Source organism: Pleurodeles waltl, chromosome 1_2 (assembly GCF_031143425.1).
Source record: "Pleurodeles waltl isolate 20211129_DDA chromosome 1_2, aPleWal1.hap1.20221129, whole genome shotgun sequence".
NCBI classification, from domain to species: Eukaryota; Metazoa; Chordata; class Amphibia; order Caudata; family Salamandridae; genus Pleurodeles; species Pleurodeles waltl.
In genome coordinates this window covers 284,098,728-284,114,058 of record NC_090437.1, presented here as the reverse complement: position 1 = coordinate 284,114,058, position 15,331 = coordinate 284,098,728, and the positions used below count along the sequence as shown (strand labels likewise).

At 46.1% G+C, this 15,331-nt stretch overlaps 1 long non-coding RNA gene across 1 annotated transcript in view; it reads left to right on the top strand.

Moving 5' to 3' along the window:
* The window catches only part of LOC138299732 (uncharacterized), a 461,721-nt gene extending 451,788 nt beyond the window's left edge, over positions 1–9,933 (top strand). The window contains exon 6 of the long non-coding RNA XR_011204824.1: positions 9,474–9,933. This is a non-coding gene — a long non-coding RNA (uncharacterized lncRNA). The remainder of the gene's footprint in view (positions 1–9,473) is intronic.
* The last annotated feature ends 5,398 nt before the right edge of the window (positions 9,934–15,331 follow it).

Here is a 15,331-nt window from a genome sequence, read left to right as displayed (position 1 = left end):
AGGGGACTTACCCTAACCTGTCCTGGCTATTGACCCCAGTGAGGAATCCCAGGACCAGGGCAGAGGAACGCTACAATGAGGCCCATGGGCGGACTAGGAGGGTGATCAAGTGGACCTTCGGCCTCCTGAAGGCCAGGTTCAGGTGCCTCCATATGACAGGTGGTTCCCTATTCTACTCACCAAAGAAGGTGTGCCAGATCATCATCGCCTGCTCAATGCTTCACAATCTTGCTTTGCGACGCCAGGTGTTTTTTCTGCAGGAGAATGGTCCAGATGGCGGTGTTGCGGCAGCTGTGGAGCCTGTGGACAGTGATGAGGAGGAAGCTGAGGAAGAAGACATAGACAACAGGGAGTTAGTCATACAGCAATATTTCCAGTGACACACAGGTGAGAACATTTTTTTTACTATTACATTCACTTTCACACTTCTACCTCTATCCTGCCTGTCATTTAGTAGCAGTATTTGGTAATTGAGTTGTACCTTTCCATTACGGTTTCACAGGTGTGGTTACCAATGTGTTTCATCTGCTTGCTTCCTTCATGGACTTGTGATGTGTGACATAGGTATGTTGGCATTACAATTGAAAACGCATTTTGACACTGTCATTGATAATACAAATTTACCAAATCACAGACTGACTCCAGATTGCTTTGTGCTTCAAGGGTGTTTATTTAAGTGCTCAAAAATGGAGGGGGGTTGTAAAATGGTGATGGGGGATGGTGGAGGAATGTCCATGGCAGAGTCCAATCTATTGGTCACACAGGTGCACTGCCCATATGGGCATAGGAAGTGGAGCTGGGGCAGTTTAAGTATGGACAGGGTAACAAAGTGGGACAGTGGGAGGACAATCAGGGTGGTCTCATTTCCTGGCGGGGGTCTTGCCATCTTGCTCTGTCCTGTTCCTGGATCTCAGGGACCGCTTGCGGGGTGGTTGTCCATCTGCAGGGGGTGGGGTGCCGGTGTGGTGGTCCTGTGGCGGGGCGTCCTGTCCACTAGCGCCGGCGGAGGTGGTGGGCATTTCATCGTCCATGCTAGTGTCAGGGGCACCTTGGAGTGCCACGGTGTCCCTCATGGTCTTCTCTATGTCCTTCAGCACCCCTACGATGGTGCCCAGGGCGGAGCTGATGGTTCTGAGCTCCTCCCTGAACCCCAAATACTGCTCCTCCTGCAGGCGCTGGGTCTCCTGAAACTTGGCCAGGACCGTTGCCATCGTCTCCTGGGAGTGGTGGTATGCTCCCATGATGGAGGAGAGGGCCTCGTGGAGAGTGGGTTGCCTTGGCCTGTCCGCCCCCTGATGCACAGCAGCCCTCCCAGTTCCCCTGTGTTCCTGTGCCTCCGTCCCCTGGACCGTGTGCCCACTACCACTGCCCCCAGGTCCCTGTTGTTGTTGGGGTGGTGGGTTATCCTGGGTTCCCTGTAGCGGTGGACACACCGCTGATTGACGTGTCCTGGGTACGGAGGTATGGGCCCGCTGGGTGGGTGCTGTGCTGGTGTTACCAGAGGGTGGAAGGTCAGTGTTGGGCTGTGCCTGTGTAAGGGGAACCGACTGTCCCGAGGCCCATGATGGTCCGGGCTGGTCATCAGGATCCAGTTGGCCAGAGCTGCTGTCGTCACTGTGGGCCTCTTCTGTGGGTGGAGTGGAGATGTCTGGACCCTCCTGTGTGGTGACATTCCGTAGTGGTCCTGCAGGGATATAAGAGCATGATTATTGCATCTGTGTGTGTAATGGTGTGCAATGGGTGGGTGTGCGTGTACCCCAGTGCAAGCATTCCTGTGTGTCGGTTTGTGTGATGATGGTTAGTGGGTAGTTATGGGTATGTGCAGTGAGCATGCTTTGGTGAGGGGTGACCATGCTTAGTTGTGTCATGCAGGGCTTGGTGTTGGGATGTGTGGTTTGTGTTATTAGTACATTAGTGAGGATTTGGAGTGATAGGGGAGGGGGTAAGGGTGGGGGTGTGTGATAGCATGGAGGTAGGGTGGGGGATATGATAGTTAAGATTTGACTTACCAGTGTCCATTCCTCCACCGACTCCTTCGAGGCCCTCTGGATGCATGATGGTCAAGACTTGCTCCTCCCATGTTGTTAGTTGTGGGGTAGGAGGTGGGGGTCCGCCGCCAGTCCGCTGTACCGCGATGTTGTGCCTGGAGACTACAGAACGCACCTTCCCCCTTAGGTCGTTCCATCTCTTCCTGATGTCCTCCCGATTTCTTGGATGCTGTCCCACAGCGTTGACCCTGTCCACGATTCTGTGCCATAGCTCAATCTTCCTGGCTATGGAGGTGTGCTGCACCTGTGAGCCAAATAGCTGTGGCTCTACCCGTAGGGTTTCCTCCACCATGACCCTGAGCTCCTCCTCGGAAAACCTGGGGTGTCTTTGGCGTGACATGGGGTGGTGTGGGTGAAGTGTGGGGTGGTGTATGTGTTGATGTGTGTGGTGATGTGTAGTGGTGTGTGGTGTTTTGTGCGTGGAATGTTGTATGGGTGATGGTGCTGTGTGCCTCTGTGTGGTGGGGTTTTCAATTGCTGTGCTCTCTGTCTCTCGGCTTCCTCAAAATTTCTGGTTGTAGGGGTTTGTGGGTGATGTTGGTGTGTGTTTTATATTGTGTTGGGTGTGTGGGAGTGGTGTTTGTATGTGTATCAGGTGTGTGTATTTTGAATTGTCCAATGTGGCGGTGTTTTGGAGATGTGTGTGTATTTTGAGCGCGGCGGTGTGTACCGCCAATGGAATACCATGGTTGAAAGACCGCCGCGTGGATTCGTGGGTCGTGATAGCATTGGCGTGTTTCTATTGGCGTGACGGTGGAGGAATTGTTTTCGCCAGTTTAACACTGACCTTTGGTGTGGCAGACTTGTGTGGGTGTCTGAATTTCGGCGGATTCCGAGATGTGTGTCATAATAGCTGTGGCAGAATTCCCTGGCCGCGGCGGTGTATTGGCGGCCTTCTGCACAGCGGTAAGCGGCTTTTACCGCCAATGTTGTAATGACCCCCTTTGTCACTTGCCTTCTAACCTTCAAATGTATTTGACCTCCACACCTCTTGCTGTTCCTTTTCTGCTTCTGCAAGCCACCATGGGTAAAGGAGAATGTAAGGGAGTTAGAGAGTCACCAAATTCACTCATGAATAGTTGGACACCCTTTGAAAAAGGGCCCTGACCACCTACAGCCAGCTGTTTAGGCCATTGGGGTTCCAGGTAAGATTAAGACATAAAGGGGGTTATTCTAACTTTGGAGGAGGTGTTAATCTGTCCCAAAAGTGACGGAAAAGTGACGAATTTACCACCAGCCGTATTACGAGTCCATTATATCCTATGGAACTCGTAATACGGCTGGTGGTATATCCGTCACTTTACCGTCACTTTTGGGACGGATTAACACTCCTCCAAAGTTAGAATAACCCCCAAAATGCCCTTACATTAATATACCTGAGTTAGAATAAATTAATAAGAGTAACTTCAAAATCAAGTAATGTTTTTATATTCTAAGTAGCATATATTTTTTACTAGAAAAAACCTACACTTTTTTAAAATTGATATTGAAAAACAGTTATTTTAAATCACATTTGTTGGTGAGCTATTGTGTCCATGTGTCCACTCTAAAAGTAGACTGGCTTGAAGCATGTATTACATGTACACACCACTCTCACGTACACACACAAACACACACACACCCACACACATATATATATATAGATAGACATATATATATATTCATTTATACATGCACTTTTTTCACTAAAAAAACAAAGGTTACAGTGATATTATAGGTTGGTTCACAATTTCCACACATATAACCTTAGAAAGTCAGCAGTTAAAGTTAGAGTTATCTCAAGTAACTTTTGACCTAAGGTAAAAAATTCATGCCCCTGCCATGCACAGTGTTCTCAATAATAATTTTGCTACAAATGTTGCGGTGATATTATTAATTATTTCATAGAACATGTCATCAGTGATGTAATATTTGGGGTAATTAACAGTGCATGACGTGGGCACAAGTTATAGTTACCTTAGGGCATGAGTTATAGTTTCTTGAGATAAGAGTAACAGTACTGAATAACTGCTGAATTTCCAAGGTTTTGTACGTGTAAAAACTGAAACTAACTATAAAGTCCCTGTAACCTTTGGTTTTTTTTTTTCGTGAATTTCTGAAGTTTTTTAAATTCTATTTCCTAACTATATAACGTCTCTGTAACCTTGGGTTTTCTCAGTGAATTTCAAAGTTTTTTTTAATGGAAAGTAATGTTTAATTGCCATACGTTAATCCAACTGCCGCCTCGCACCCCCTTCTGCCATATGTGGTGGGAGGTTGGCACAGGGCCTGGCCTGTGACCAGGCCCTGCGGCCATCCCCCACAAGCAACTAACCACACGCTGTGCACAGCCTTTGGCAACGTGCAGGGGAGGACTGGCCAGAAATCCTGACCTTCTGCCAAGCCCTGTGGCCAACCCCCTCAAATGCAGCCTCCATCCCTGGGCCGATTTTTGCCCTGAGGACTCGATCCTCTGAGGCTCGGCACATTTTGTGGGGCAGGAGACACGTGCCCCCCTCCTGTGGCTGATTTTGGCCCCAGGACCCCATCCCCTGGGGCCAGGTGCATTTTTTATAGGGGAGGAGGGTATGTGGCCACCATTTCCTGCAATGGTTTTAGCCCCAGGGAACCCATCTCCTTGGGCCTTCTGCTGGATTTCTGGGGGAGACAGGGGCACATGCCCCCCTCCCCAGGCCAATTTCAGCCCTGGGGACTGCATTCTCCAGGGACTTCCACATTTTAAATGGGAAGGGGGGTACAAGGCCCCATGAGCCAAGTTTGACCGCAGGGACCCACCCCCTGCACCCAGCCAATAAAGGATGGGTGCCCTGGAGCCTACCCAGGACACCCACCATATTCTTGTTGTGGGCCTTGGGGGGAAGCCCAAGGCCTGCATGGCTCTAACTCGCTCATACCTGCTGCAGGAGCAGGCATTGCTCCAGCCCACAGAAGCAGCTCAAAATGCCGCTCCCTGGAGGCAGGAGCAATATTTTCATCTGTTTCCCTGCCGGCTTCAGTGCGGGCAGAGAAACAGATGAAAAGTCCGCTCCCAGCGGGCAGGTGTATTTTTCAAGCTCCTGCCTGCTGGGAGTGGACTTAGGGCCTGATTTAGATGTTGCCAGTAACAGTCCCACAGTTGACGTTTTGACTGGAAACTTGCCCGTCTCCGTCACAGGCCGCTCACTGTATTTAGATGTTGGTGGTCCCATAAATGAAAGACCACATTCTAACCACTGTCTCCAGCAAGAAACACCGCCCATGTAGACAGCAGGAAATAGAAAAGGAGAGGCTGGCGGGACCACTGCCAGCCTTCCCGCAGTGCAGATTTAGATGTGCCTTACCACCAAGGAAAACGTGACAGTCCGACCTCCACTTCTTACGTAGCAGATTGGGGAGAAAGGGGGTGAACAGTCCCCATTTTCCCACTCCCCCCGTTTTTGACTGAACATGGCTGGACAACACCTGCCATCTCTGCTGTCACCGACCCAAGGTAGGGACGCCGCATTGCCGGTATATGTTGGGTGGGCACTACACAGGAGATGGGGACCACTCGAGACATATACATATCACAATCATTTTTTATGACTGTGACGTGCATATGTATGGGGCACGGGTACATGAATTGGGGACATACTGGTACACAACACATATTGCACGCATACACAACTGTCATTATGGTGACAGTATTGATCGGCAAATGAATGCTGGCAACACTATGACCGTACATTCACACCTGCCAACTGTGTCCATGTGCCCTCATTGCCAGGGGACCTGTACTTGTCATGTTGTGCTGCGAGTTGTGTGTGTGAGTCAGTACATGCATGTGTGTCCACTGTTATTGGCTGGTTAAGATGGGGGAGTGGGTGTATGTGTTTGTGTAGCTGAGTGTGTAGTTGTGTTGTGGCTGTGTTGTGTGTGGGTGCGGTATCAATGATGTGTGTATGTTGTATCATGGATGTGTGTCAATGTGTGCTTTCGGTAGGTACAGGTTGTGTTGTGTAGGAACAGCAATCGTAAATTGTGTGGATGTGTTGTGTTGTGTAATGTGTGGTGCTAGGGAATACCTATGGCTAAGGTAGAGTGTGTTTGTGTGTGTCACTCACCTCTCTTCCATTGCCCCTGCCATTCTGAAAAGTCCTTAAAGCCCAACCAATGTGTCTTGCAGTCAGGAAACTGCTTCCATCCAGACAGCCTGCAGAACTGTAACACCTAAAGACTGGAAGACTGACGCTGTGATGATATTTTCGGGTCTGTGCGTGAAATGGCTTGCCAGTGCGACCACCAGCATCTAAATCAGGCCCCTAGTGTTTGCTGTCGCTTGGTAGGAGCTTTGAAATTGTTCCCGCTAGGCAAGAGCAAACACAGGTAACCCTGCCTGCACCAGTGCAGGCAGGAATACCTCTATGTCCGGAGGTGTGCACCCTGGGACAGAGCATAAGCTGGCCTTTGGGTTGAGGTCCCCAGGATCATGAATGACTCCTGGAGTGCTGCCTCCCTCACCATTGAATGCATGGCCTGGGGATGGGGTCCTCGGGCAGAGAACAACCCGGGAACGTGCACTTGTCTCCTTTGTTTTTGGTAAAGCTGGGCCCTGGGAGATGGGGTCCCCTGAGTCTAAATCAGCCCAGGAGGGAACCACATGCACCCCTTCCATGGAATATAATAAAGCAAATTCCTACCAGGACCTGGCCCACCCGGGGGGGGCAAAAAATGCAAACACGGATAACCGCATTCATTGAATGATGTCATCAGTGATTTAATCAATTATGTTATTAGAGATGTCAGTGATGTCATGGAGCATGCCATGAGTTAGCTCTGCTATCTTTAACTGGTGAATTTCTGTGATTTGTTTTTTTACAAATTCACCTAAGTATAATGTTACTACTTTAACCTTTGTTTTTTTCAGTTTTTCTTTTTAAAAAAACATCTTTTTATTGCACCTAACTATAAGGTTACTTTTCCCTTAGTTTTTTCAGTGAATTTCTAGTTTTTAAAAAAAAGTAAAGTAATATGTTTTTATGACATGTAAAACAAGCCCTGTGGCCAGCCCCCCACTTGCAGCAAACACCACGCTAAGCACAGCCTTTTGCAGTGCATAGTGGGGGGTTGTCCATAAAACTTAGCCATGCAACCCCCTCCCCTTCATGAATACAGCCCCCGGGGTGGGCTCCCCAGGGCATAAGGTTTTTAAATTATCCTTCAAGAGTCTCCTAGATTTGTTTCTTTTTAACCACAGAGAGGAGTCCCTCTGGTCCCCCCATGAGGGCTAGGGCGTCAGGGTAGTCCTATCCTGGCCCTTATATTTTTTTAACTTCAGGGCATGGAACTACATCCCCAACTACTGTAATGGCTAACAGCAACATTACTCTCATGTTACTGGCAGCCAATTAGAGCGCTCACTCTCCTGGGAGTCTGACTCCAGTGAGAGGGAGATGGCCCAAAGGAAATAAAGCTCCCTGGCCAATCAGAATGCTCTATTTTTAAATTGACGCACTTGTGAGAGTCTATCGAGACTTTCACAGACCTAACCATCTATATATATAATTACTTTTGTTCCTTCATTTCTCAAAAACTACTGAACAGATTTACAGCAAATCACAAAAGCACAATCTGTGGAGCAGGAGGTAGCTTCCTGCCAAATTTGGTGTGATTTTGTTCAGCAGTTTTTGTGGTTGCCCGTCCTAAAGAAGTCTATGTAAAATGAAGGGGTATTTTCCGTTTTAAGACTCCTCTTTTTCCTCGGCTCCCTCTTGATGGATCACACTGAAATGTTGGGAAGGAGCTGAGGTGGAGGAACTTTTTCTTTGGAAAGTTATGTGAAGATTCATCAAACAGCCAAAAATGCCTAAAAAAATCCAATTCTCCACTTAAAAGCGAAAACATGCATACTTTGTTACTGATGAATGCCATTTTTGCTTTTCCATTTGATGATGTCAAATCCAATTAATATGGACATATGGGTCATATAACAAATTTCATAATGTGTAATAATAGGTTATTATTTTATCGTAATCCGTGTGGAATATTAAAAAATATTGGCACCTTTTAATAAATGTATAGTATTGGCAACATTCACTATTGCGACACAAGGGTAGCTGCCCGCTTAGCTTTTAATTGTGTGGTTGAAAGGTTTCAACAACAAGCATATATAATTTAAAATGGATGCAATATTTATTTATCCTTAGTTTTCATCAGGAATTTGTTATATTTATGCTACCCTAAGATGGCCACCCACTTGGGCCTAATCTGAACTTCACAAATCTGCAAGTAATTAAGAAAGCGCTGTTCACTTTTAGTCTCTTTTCATTTTTCACTACTGTGAAAACTATGTAAACGATGTTTGAGTTGTGCCTTCCTGAACCGTAATCAAGACGCTTATTGCAGAAACATGATGAGGTTTGCTGTAAAGCAATAAACCTTAGCATTTATCAGCAACAATGTGTGGGTGTTTACGCTTTAGAGCATTATCGAAGGTATGTTTAGTCATCCTTGAAAGCTATTATCTCAATAGGTTCTACTTAATATACTCCCGTATCATGAAGGATTTCTTTGAACTATTAAATAGGAAATCTTTGAAACGGCGGTTTAACCAGCAAGATACCTTGTGATAGTAACAACAAAAGTATAATATTGTTGTCGGCTTGCAGGCCTGAGTCTTTGTCATGGGGAAACTGTGTGGTCTACCTAGACAACAGCCTCAACAGTGACACAGATATTAATATCCATGGTGTGACTAAGCAATTCAGGATTTGCTGTGACTGTTGCTTGAATGACATGTGGTTTTTGACTTGACACTATCAGAGCCAAGGGACACTCTGGGTGAGAAAGCTAACTTTATTACAGTTAAGTCAATTTTGAAAGTGCCTTTAAATACAATATATACAGTTGACAATTACCGTACATGTAATTTGTTTGTGGACTGTGTAGTCATAAACATTTTGAAATGTGTTAAACTATTCATAGAAGACAATTGTGTAACATTACTTTGAGAAAGAAGGCCTACTCCATAACAATGGACATATAGATCATGTTGATGCATTAACTTTTAACTAAAATTCCAAATTGTGCATGAATATGGCTAGCAATGTCATTACACTACTTCTTGTCATAACCAAATGGAGGCTTAGTTAAATGTTAACAGATTGTGGTCTGCTTTAATTGTTAAGTTGTTTGTCATGTAACTAACTCCAAAAATAAATTACATCCCATCATCCATACACAATACTACATTGTACAGCATGTACTTACACTAAGGTGAATGGTGCTTCTCCCAGTGTATTTAAGAACTAACACATAAAAGAAAATGTCATCAACAACATTGTGGGTTCCTAGAACTTATACATATGTAGATGTAATTACATTTGTAAAATATTGTGGTTTCAGGAAACATTGTAGTTAATGCTTCTGTTTATGTTTTTTCTTCTCTTTGTTGGTCACCCCCATTAGACAAAGAAGATCTGGAGGGCTACTGCTAGGCAAGTGCTGCACGGGGGCCTTCAAGTGCTGCAGCATCCCCTGCACAAAGGGTGGGAAGACCAGTCACGGTGGACATTCTTCAGTGCCCTGGCATAACTGGGAAGATCTTCCTAGCAAAAAAAGCAGGTGTGGCGGTCGCTAATCTCTATGATGCCGCTGAATTCTAGCTGTGCCCTACCCTGACCTGGAAGGGGAGCTGAAGGCAGTTGAGCAGCAACAAGGGGATAAACCTATTGGCCTATGAAACTCACCATTCTTTACAGTAATCCCATATTTATGGGCTGGTGTAGAGTTTTGCCAGAGTTTACTCCAACCCACCTGTCATGCATGTCCCATCCACCTTATTACAAGTGTTGTGGGATTTAATGCACTAAGAAAAAAGACTACGGCGGTCATTCTGACCCTGGCGGTTGACTACCGCCAGGGCCGGGGACCGCGGATGCACCGCCAACAGGCTGGCGGTGCATCCATGGGCATTCTGACGCAGCGGTACAGCCGCGGTCAGAAACGGGAAACCGGCGGTGTCCCGCAGGTTTCCCGCTGCCCTAGGGAATCCTCCATGGCGGCGCTGCAGGCAGCGCCGCCATGGGGATTCCGACCCCCTTACCGCCAGCCTGGTTCTGGTGGTTTTGACCGCCAGAACCTGGCTGGCGGTAACGGGTGTCGTGGGGCCCCCTAACAGGGCCCCACCAAGATTTTCAGTGTCTTCATGCAGACACTGAAAATCGCGACGGGTGCAACTGCACCCGCCGCACCCATTCCACTCCGCCGGCTCCATTCGGAGCCGGCATCCTCATGGAAGGCGGTTTCCCGCTGGGCTGGCGGGCGGCCTTCTGGCCGTCGCCCGCCAGCCCAGCGGGAAACTCAGAATTACCGCGGCGGTCTTTTGACCGCGGAGCAGAATGACCGCCTATGTGACATCTGACATGTTTGTGAGAGAGCTAAATATCCAGCTAAGTAGAATTCAGAACATTCAGGTTCATTAAATATTGCAACTAGAAGCAACATAATTTATATTAGACTTTAGCACAGATTTTGGGCCTGAGTTTGTGTTTTGGAGACAGATTATTCTATCAATAAATGACTGATATCATGTCCACTTTATCCGAAGTACATTATGATACAATGAACTTGAATATGACAGACATGATATCAGTCACATTGTTGAGGAATAATGGGGGTCATGGGGGTCATTACAACATTGATGGACGGCAAGTGCCGCCCGCCAAGTTGTAACCGCTGGGCGGCCGCCAATGCAGCCGCACTCCTGCGTGCCCATTTTGACATCCCCGCTGGCCCAGCGGGGATGTGGGTCGCAACATGGGAGCTGGCTCCAAATGGAGCCGGCAGTGTTGCGGCCGTGCGACGGGTGCAGTTGCACCCATCGCGCTTTTCACTGTCTGCATAGCAGACAGGGAAAAGCCACATGGGGCCCTGTCAGGGGGCCCCGCGACTCCCCGTACCGCCATCCTTTTCCTGGCGGTTCAAACCACCAGGAAAAGGCTGGTGGTCGGGGACTCGTAATCCCCTGGGCAGCGCCTGCAAGAACCGCTGCCCTGGCGGATTACTACCGCCGGGGCAATTGTGGCGGAAAACCGCCGGCCCGACGGTGTGACCGTGGCGGAAGCGTAATCCACCAGGAAGCACCGCCAGCCTGTTGGCGGTGCTTCTGTCATTTTAGCCCTGGCGGTCTCGTACCGCCAGGGTCAAAATGACCCCCAATATGTGCAAAACTCAAAATCAGGACATGATGTAGGTCCTTCATTTCTGCTGGGCAGCTATCCCATCTTAAATGTTCCAGCTATCCCAGTGGATGTTATAACGTGAATTTACATATTAGGCACTCATAATTGCAATAAAGGTGACGGAACATATGTCACATTTGTGACAGTAACTAACACATCAAAATATGAATGCAGCGCATTGACAATACTGTAGTTGCAACTTGGCTGATGTCAAATGTGGTACAGAAGGTTCATGCCAGCTAAATTAATTATAGCCTCGCCTTTCATTAGAGCTGCACCTGAGACTCACACTCCTATGGCATACAGAAAACTAGACAAACTCCTCCTTTGTACATCGACAATAATGTTTAGAAAGATCTGTGATTGATTGTTTAATGTATCTGGATAAATTTCCCTCTTTGTACATTCAGCCTCATATGCTTATTAAGACATCCAGGAACAGGGAAAGTGTCTGAGCAAACTCCCTTTAAAAACATCGAGTGTGCCTTCGAATAAAACTTTTATTTCTGCAAATTTCAATGTAGTCATTAAAGTCTGAAAGCATATGTGTTTGTACATAAATGTTAGAAATAGCATATCAGTATACACCATATACATAAGAGTGGTCTCAATACAATTTAAAATAACCCAAAAAATCAATTTGCCAGGGTTCTGCCAGCACTGATCTCAGAGGAGGCCCTGGCATTTCTGATGAGCCTCTCTGTATGGTAGACATATTTATTTCATGCCATACAGTGTTAGTCAGCAAATAACACACGTAATCCACATCCTGTATGGTATGTGCTTTGCCATGTCTGCCTTACAGAGAGGCTCACTGTCTCCTAGTGCTTTATGTGACACCAGTGCTTCCGGTACCTGCCCTTGTTACTCTTTCTGTCCCCATTCCCTCTGACACCATTCCCGTGCCGCAAGCCAATTCTTGACCTCATTCCCACACCTGCCACTATTCCAAGCCCTGACTCCACCCCACATCCTTCTGTCACTATCACTCCACCCACCTTCATCTGTAGTATAGCCATTTTTAATATTGCTTCATGCACGTTAGGTTAACATATTAGGCCTCTGTGCACTTTGCCCTAGATACATTTAATTCAGCCTTGCACAGTTATTTTCAAATAACCAGTTTTGCGGTCTTGTTTTATTTATTTCTATCACACTGTTTCGCTTAGTTCAGCACTGTGTTCTCAAACAATGCATTCTTGCTAACCCTGTGCTTCAGTCAAAGCTACAGTCTGGTACATTGCCGGTAAATGTGGTAGAAGTTTAGTCTCTAGTGTTCGTAGAAAATATGCATCCTTACATAGGGACATTTTCTTAGAAAATCTGCGTGTTAGTTATAAAAACACTTTCTAGTCCTAGTACAGGTCAGAGGGAGATTCCGACTAGGAACCTACAACTAGATGATGACTACCTCTTTGCAGATGCTGATGCAGATTACAGGCCTTTGCTCAGGTATGAGGGTTGATGTCCTCCCGGGGAAACCTGAAAGGCAGGCTTAGAGCTTTACATGCTGTGTTCAGAATATAACTTAGAGATAACCTAATCTAGTTGCACTATGATAGCCTTATTCTTGTGCCTCACTCTCATCGTTACTATTTTAATCCTACTGTGTTGTGTAGTTCTGGTTATTGCAGCTCATGCTTTGCTACCTAAAATGCAGTCGTTTTATTAAACCAATCTTTAAAACTTAAACTGCCTTTGTCATTTATATATGAGACCGCACTGTGTATGAGAGAACCGGTTGTGACCTGAGTGACCACGACTTCCCTGGGAAGTACTAAGATGTCATGCGCTCGGCTGCCCAATTGTCTCTTCCCTTTGGGAGAGATGAGGCACTGCTAGTTAGCCGGAGCAAAACCCGGATTTAGAGTAACAAGGGTCCTTCACCGTGGGTCAGACTTAGTCCCCCGCAATGTGAACGATCTTGCCGCTCAAAATCCAGTAGTCTTATTAGGTTAATGAGAGCCTACGCGACATGGCGCCCAACGTTTGGTCAGGCTCTAATTTTCAGGTCCACCGGTATATCTCGGTCTCATATAATATAATGATCCCTCAGTTCTGTATACGGAGATGTCCGTGGTACTGAGGATTTCCACCACCGCCGTATAGGTAACCCTATTTACAGCGGGTGGTTGTTCCAGCTTGAACCTTAAAAAGGAAAAAAAAACATCTTGGTGTGCCTTCTCTGAATTCTTGGTGCTTTTCTAATGGCGAATCCCCAGGTAGTAGAAATAGCTCTTAACATGAGACAACCGCTCACAGCACATTTGCTAGCACAAGGCCTTACGGCCCAGGGTGGTCCAGTCACGCTTGTGGTGGACGCCCACGCAGCCTATAGAACAGAACTTTTTTACTCATGTGTCACATTTCCAGCAGTTGATGGGAACACAAATACATTCCATACATATACAGTAGCGAACGCGCCTGGACAATACAGGGCGTATGCATATTTAGAGATACCTCTATCTTATCAAGAACATAATAATTGGCTTGATGGCGCCCTACCTCATATGATATTACCGGTGAGGTTAGGTCCACTAAGTAATGATGGTCCTACCTGGCCTTTATTGGCCACATATACACCTCATCCTGCGGCTGCAAATATGGCGGTGGCTGAGGTTCGACGCTTATATACTGACTTAACAGCAATATATAGACAATTGGTACAATTTGTGATGCAGACACTAAATACAAACCCAGCGCGTGCTGCTCCAGCACAACCACACGCAGTAACACCAGGTATAAATCCGGTGACTGTACACTCTATTATGGGTAGAGTTCCAGCAAAGTTGGAATAGACTCCATTTTGGCTGGCACAAAAAATTAATACGCTGGAGGTGGTATTTCCCCATACAAGACCTCAGGACAAACATAGAATACTAACTATGTGTTTACCCTTTGGGATGGTTCCCACAGTGGAACATTGTAATACATGGGTCACGGTGTTTGCCGCGCTCTATACAACGGCACACGGTACACCAACACTAGCCAACCTAGCGGAAGTGCTTAAACAAATTCAAGATGAATACGGGGCTGACCCGGCCTTAGATTTAGGAATGCCACTGATGGGCAACTTTGCCACGGTTTCTTCAATTATCCGAAGTAATCTTAAAGGGGAAGCAGTTGCACTTGCAGTGCGCATGCGTCTTCGTGACGTTCCGCAACAAGATCAGGAGCAGGAACTGCATAAAATAATAGCGGAAACTTATTCCAGTATCGGTCGAGATAGCCTGGGGGCTAGACCGCAAAAACCTAAATTTCAGGGAAAAATTAATAAAGATAATACTAAACAGCAACCTGAGGGTAATAAGAAGCGCTGGGAGGAAAAACAACAAACAACTAAAAAAGAATGGGGAGAATCTCCACGTACGGAGACACTTCAGAATAGGTATGTTAACGCGTCCCTCTATGTCAATTTTATACACATCAGGAATCATTTTAGGCCGATTAATCTTTTGACCCAGTGGTGAGACACCGTAGAACGAGATAACTAATCAATATGTCAAGTAATATATCAATAAGGTCACTTATATTTATCACCACAATACACTTTACTTTGGATAAAGACATTAATCAAATTGTCGACGCAACCATGACCTTTCAGTCATGAATAACCACACCTTGTGATAGCATTTCATGAGTTTTATTCCCTATTGATTACAATCTACTAGCAAAGTGTCAATCTCAAAACCAAGAAGCATATAAGCATAGTCACAATATGGTAACTGTAATAGGACTTCAATAATGCAAAGATCACAAATATGAGAACATAACATAAAGTAAACATAGATCGGAACACATAGAATATCATGTAAGTCTTAGTTCAGCATGGTATAATGTCAGTCATGTCAGTTTGTGTCAGTCAGGGTGATTTACCTAACCTAGCCTCTAATTAGCATCGGCATGTTGGACTTCATGCAAAACAATTTAGAACACCAATTTGGAAAACATCTAAACTATGGTCTCTAATAAAAAATACAGCAGTTGGTACCTAGAAAGGAAAAGCAAATAGACAAATTACAATAGCATTGTCATAATTACCCTCCAAGGATTGAGTTAGCACACAGGATCAGTCTTCGTCTT